This window comes from Arachis ipaensis, chromosome B02, assembly GCF_000816755.2.
Source record: "Arachis ipaensis cultivar K30076 chromosome B02, Araip1.1, whole genome shotgun sequence".
Classification (NCBI taxonomy): Eukaryota; Viridiplantae; Streptophyta; class Magnoliopsida; order Fabales; family Fabaceae; genus Arachis; species Arachis ipaensis.
The window spans coordinates 81,720,593-81,726,673 of NC_029786.2; the positions used below are offsets into that span (position 1 = coordinate 81,720,593).

The following is a 6,081-nucleotide window of genomic DNA, read 5'->3' on the forward strand; positions in this document are numbered from 1 at the left end:
TAGCTGCTCTCTTCTCTCAGTCTCGCTCTGACGCTCTCTGCACTGGAGTCTCGAGGCCGGCGGTGAACCCACCTTCTTGCAGCACCTCTAAGCGTCGGCAAAGTCCTTCCTCCCACAACCTTGCAGTGCCGCCGAAGCATTCCTCCCAGCGCTGCCAAACCTTTTCTCCCAGGACCTCCTCACCAACAGCACCACCCAACGCCAGCCAGCACCACCATCTTTGTTTTAATGATTAATTGGTGTTGGGTATTGCAGCAATTGCAGGCATAGAGAGGTTTGTATATAAAGGGGTGGCATCAAATTTGGTTACATACCTAGCTGATGTAGTGAAGCTAAGGAACTTATCTGCTGCAAAAATGGTTAATACTTAATAGTTGGTGTGGCTTCACTTCCATAATGCCCTTGTTGGTGGCACCCATTGCTGATGCTTATTGGCACAAATATTCCACAATTATGGCCTCTTCTTTCTTCTATCTTATGGTGAGTCACCCTCCACAACTTCAATATCAACTACCTTTATATATGAATAGATAAAATATGTTTCATTTAATGATAGATAAAATATGAGTCAAGCAACATATTCTTAACAGAGGACAATTTTTTTGGAGTTTAGATATGACATACTAATATAATATAGCAGCCATATTTGTAATAATATATTATTCTTATAAGTTCCATTATGGATTACGTTGTAGGTTTGTTAGAAGCTGAGTCATAAATAATCTTCCTATTTGGGCATATATGAAGTAATGCTTTCTATAAAAGTTACAGCGGGTATAAGAAAGTGTATCATGTTTTGCTACCTTTCAAAGTCAGATATAAAATCAACCAGAGTATCAACATAATTTTTTTTTTTTTTGAAAAAGAACACTGACACTTTAATAATCCTGAATAACATGAAAGGTTTTACTTGTAATCTAAGCAGGAAACGAATTTTTCATAGTCCCTCATTTTTCAATACTTATATTAAATTTTCCAGGCATAGATCACCTATGTAAGTTAGTTGTTAATGTTGTTGTGTTTATTATTATTATATTGGCTATGTAATATAATTATAAGTCTGCTAATTTTCGATTATATGAAGCTACTTAAATATACTTATTATTGTTTTCCATAACTAATATGTCTGGGATTTCATATTCTTATGTATGTAACCACAAAATAAATAAATAAAATAAAAACATAAGCATGTGTTATAGAACTGAAGTTATTGTCTTGTCCTGTTTAAGCAGTAAAGCATGATGATAACATGATAGGCTTGAAAAGATTAACTTTAGATCAGTTGTGTTACTATCGAACTTTTAAACTTTTTAGTTGTCGTAATTAAATTCTTTTTGTCATTAAATTTTATTGGATCAAAACTTTGTTAGCTATTCTATATTTGTGTTTGTCGATTTCAATGTTATGACTTTGTGAAATAGTATGGTAGTATTTTTTTAAATTGATTGAAAAAACCGAACAAACCGAACCAAACCAAACCGATTTTAATTGGTTTGGTTTGGTTCAGATGACTTCGATAAAAAAACCGAACCAAACCGAACTGCAGTTTAATTAAACGATTGGATCAGATGACTTTTCTCTCAAAAATCGAACCAAACCGCACCGCAAACACCCCTAATAGTGCCCGTCACACTCTTGGGATATAGTGCCCGCCACACTCATGGGATATAGTGCCCATCATTTTCTAGGATAAAGTGTTCCCACACTCTTAGGGTATAGCGCCCGCCACGCTCTTGGGATATAGTTCCCATCACACTCATGGGATATAGTGTCCAACTCACTTCTTAGGGTAAAGTGCTCCCATACCCTTGGGATATAGCGCCCGCCACACTTTTGGGATATAGTGTCCGACACACTTTACAAACAGAGAAAAAATAATGTAACAAAAGTGGAACAGAATATACACAACCAAACACACAAGTAGAATCGCAACTTAAATAATCATTCCTCAATCCACCTCATCATAGTCACAATCACCATCTATCAGGGATATAGTGCCCCAGCACACTCTTGGGATATAGTGCCGGTCACACTTTTCAATCATAAACATTATCCTCATCTCTTACCCAGAGCAAGTGGAAACCGCCACTGCCTCTTACCCGGGGTCTCTTTCTCAATCAGATTCAATCTTATACTACATTCAATATTTTCGCACCCCATTGATTGATCTCTTCTCTTCATAGACCCCTTTGCACTTCAATTTAATTTCCTCAATAATTTCACTCTTCTTCTATAATATAAAAACTAACTTTCGAGCCTTAAATATTAGTTACCGGGGTTTGAAAAGCTAGTGGAATGATTTAACATTAAAAAATATCACATTTGGGAAAAACAAGGGTTTTGCGTACGCGGGATTATGTCCGTGTACGCGAGATTTCAAAACAGCGGGGGATTCTCGCGTTGCGTATGCTGTTCGCGTACGCGAGCGTCCAAATTTGCAGGTCCATGTATGCGGAACGCCTGAGCAGAGCCCGAATCCCGCGTCGCATGCACGTTTGCATACGAGACCACCCCTTTTTCCTCAAAAGCTGCTAAGTTTGCAGAAAACCAGATTTTTGCACCAAACTTCGATCGCACATAACTTTTTTGTTTTAAATAATTTTTCATCCATTTTTTAAATGACATAAACTTCACGGACCCATTTTTCATTTGAAATAAGTTTCACAAAATTCGGGAGTCCGAAAGTCGTGTTATGACCCGCCGAAATTGGTCAAAAATCAGTCTTTACCAAAAGTTTCCAAACACTAGTTTTCCAAAATCCTCAATTTATATCACTTCAATCACAATAAAAAATCACTACCAATTACCTCTCCATCCTTCCTCAATCACTCCACACCCAACTTCTCAACTCAATTCACATTCCACATTCCTAATTATCACAAATCATCACCAACATCAATAATTATCATCACTCCATAATCATCAAATCATCAACATATACAATTTATATACAAAGCAATTCCATATATATTCATTCCTTCTCTTCCTCAACAAACCAAACAATTCAAAATCAAACAACACAATTCATCAACATTAATCTATTACCATCACAATCCATTATCATCATCAATCATCACAATCATCAAAAATCAATACATTTTCATAATAACTCAACATTTACACCAAAGTTACTAAACCTTAACAAGCTTCTATAATTCAACCTATCCTATAGCCACTAGCCTAAGTTTTCACGTGACATTAAACATTAACTACGAGAAACCAAAATCATACATTGGTCGATTTCTCCCTAAGTGTGGAATACTTTAAAAGCCTCTCCTTTCACAAGCTTCAAGCTTCCATATGCCAATTTCACAAATTTAACTGCTAGAATTTCATCTCAACCCTCCAATTGAACTCCAATTCAACAAGATACACAATCTTATTCATACAATATTACAATAATCAATATAGGGCTCACTAAACCACCAATTCACAAAGTTTAGGGTTCCTTCACTGTTACCTACGAGTCAAATGGACAAAATCGGTGATTACTCGCCGCTAGAGTTCACCTAAGTCATCAAAACACCAAATCCCTCAATATTCAAAAACCCAAAATCACAAATTAAAGAGGGGAAGAATTGGACATGAAATCTCAAATTCCTTACTAAATTGTTCGGTGAGTTTTGTAGAGAATTTCGAGACGAACGCGTGGTAAAATTGAAATCAAGAATAAGGATTTTGGAATTTTGTTTTCCTTTCCTCTCTTCTCCATGGGCTGAAGCAAGAATGAGGAAGAAAGCTTGATGCTAAGCTTGTATATATGGGGTTAGGTGAGTGGACTTGGGCCCATATATATTGGGCCCGGTTCACTCGATTTAGCTCGTTGGGCTAAAATTTTTAAAATTATTGTTAAAATTTATATTTTAATTATTTTTACTCTTCTAACTTATCAAATTTAATTTCCTAATTCTTTTAAATAATAATTAATTTGGTAGCTAATTATTTACTAATTACCGAGTGTTTACACTAACCACTCAAGAACCATTGTTCCTCTTTGTTGTGTGCTCACATCAGAAAGACTCTGCAGTCAGCATCGTCCTCCCTTCACTCACCATCGTCGATAAGGTATGTATTTACCTTCATTTGATTCTAAAATTTGTGAAGGTTAAAATTTCGATTTTAGGGTTTTCAATTTGGAGGTTTGGCTATTGTTGCAGCGCAGGTGAACTCTCGTACCCAACATTCCGTTCACGCACGGTAATGTGAGCTTAGCTAATCAAGATTTTGCCCACTACCAACCTTGCCGCGAGTCTCGAAAAATTTGTTAAGTGGTAGGTTGGCTATTATGGTGTTCAATTAGTCACCGAAATTTTTCTTTTTTCGTATAATTTGATTATACTTGATGTTACCATGAGCAATTTATTTATGGTGAATTCTATGGTGTAGAAAGAAAAAAATTTTTACACCTATAGAATACTTGTGACATAGCATAAGAAGGATATGTGGACATTTGTAACTGATTGATGGTTCAGCAATAACAGAAAAAGCTGACATTATAACTTACCGCAGTGATTAGTAGCATACTCCCATAAAAATTAACAATTTGATTTGAAATGTAATCACAGGTTTTTTTTTTTTATCATTTGATGGGCCAAATTTATTTGTTGAAAGAGTATCTTGTTTAGCCAAAACCTCGTGAACCACGCAATATGATTATCCTAGCAGTATATTAGAGTAAAAAAATATATAAAAAAGAACCAAAATGCAGGCACGAAAATAAAAAAGAATTTGTGATGAATGTATATTATGGTTATCACAAATTAATTTCACCAAAGAATTTTTGTAACTCATGGTTATCACAAATTATTTTTATTTTGTTTTCTAAAATACAACTAGTATAACTTATTTTTCAGGAATTATAGTTTGGTTTAATAGCAGTGTTTATGTTTTTCAAAAATTTAAAAACCTAGTTTTATATTTAGTAAACTAAACCAAAAAGATAATATATTTATACTTGTAATTTTTAAAAGTTAACTTCTATTTATTAAAATTAAAAAAATCATTATTTTACTAAATATAATTATTGTTTTTTATATTTATTGAAAAATTATTTTTAATTTGATTTATCAAATTTATATGCTACAAATTTTAAAAAATTATCTTTTAAAAACTAATTTTAATAAGTTACTTTCAAAAGTTAAAAATTTTACTAAACCAGCATTATATTTAAAAAGTAAAAAATATACAACTTTTTATAAATTGCAGTCTTTAATAATTTTACGCTAAATATTAAAATACAAAAAAAAGTTATTCACCCAATTTTTTGCTACAAGATGATGTTATTGTCTTATAGCATAATTACGTTGTTTTTTTATTATTTACTATCATTCATTTCATTTTAAATTTATGATATTAAGTCTATAAATTATTTTTTGACAACTTTTTTTAAAATATTGGATGTTAACTTTTATAGTAAAGTTACTTTATAATATAATATGTTATGAAAAAAAAAATATTTTAATTTATATAACTTATCCAAACACCAAATTATGGTCTCCCAATTTCAAAATTGGTATATTTATCAAAATCTACTAAATAGATAAATATTAAAAATGTGGTTCAGCTTTTTTTTTTTTGGGGTAGCAGTTTAAAATTTTGATCCTTTTTTTTCACTAGATTTATGGAAAACACTGCATCCCACCCAAATATTTTTTATTCGTCTTGTGCTTCATGATTATTGGTCAAACAAAACTCTCTCAACTAACTCACCTGGCCCATAAAAAATAAATTAAAAACTGTAATTATATTTTATCAAATTGTTAATTTTTTAGTAATGCACTGCAAATTACCGCAACAAATTATAATCTGTGTATCATTTCTGTTATTGCTGAACCATGAATCAATTGTAAATGTCCACATGTCCTTTTTATATTATGCCACAAGTATTTTGTAGGTGTAGAAAATTTTTTTTTTCTTCCATAAAATTCACCTTTATTTATTTATTCGTTTGAATTTATGAACCTGACAAAAAAGCAGTGACATGTTGCTTATGTGAACAGGCCTCTCGTTACCTAAAATTTAGCATTATCTAAAAATATCACGTTATCTAAAAATCTCACCATCATTTATAATATGATAGTT

The 6,081-nt window shown here is 32.5% G+C and overlaps 1 long non-coding RNA gene across 1 annotated transcript; it reads left to right on the plus strand.

Annotated features, from left to right (window-relative positions):
• On the plus strand, nt 7-4,533 carry LOC110268923. Its single transcript, XR_002357669.1, has 3 exons — nt 7-480; nt 4,015-4,065; nt 4,158-4,533. It is a non-coding gene; the product is annotated as an uncharacterized LOC110268923 (long non-coding RNA).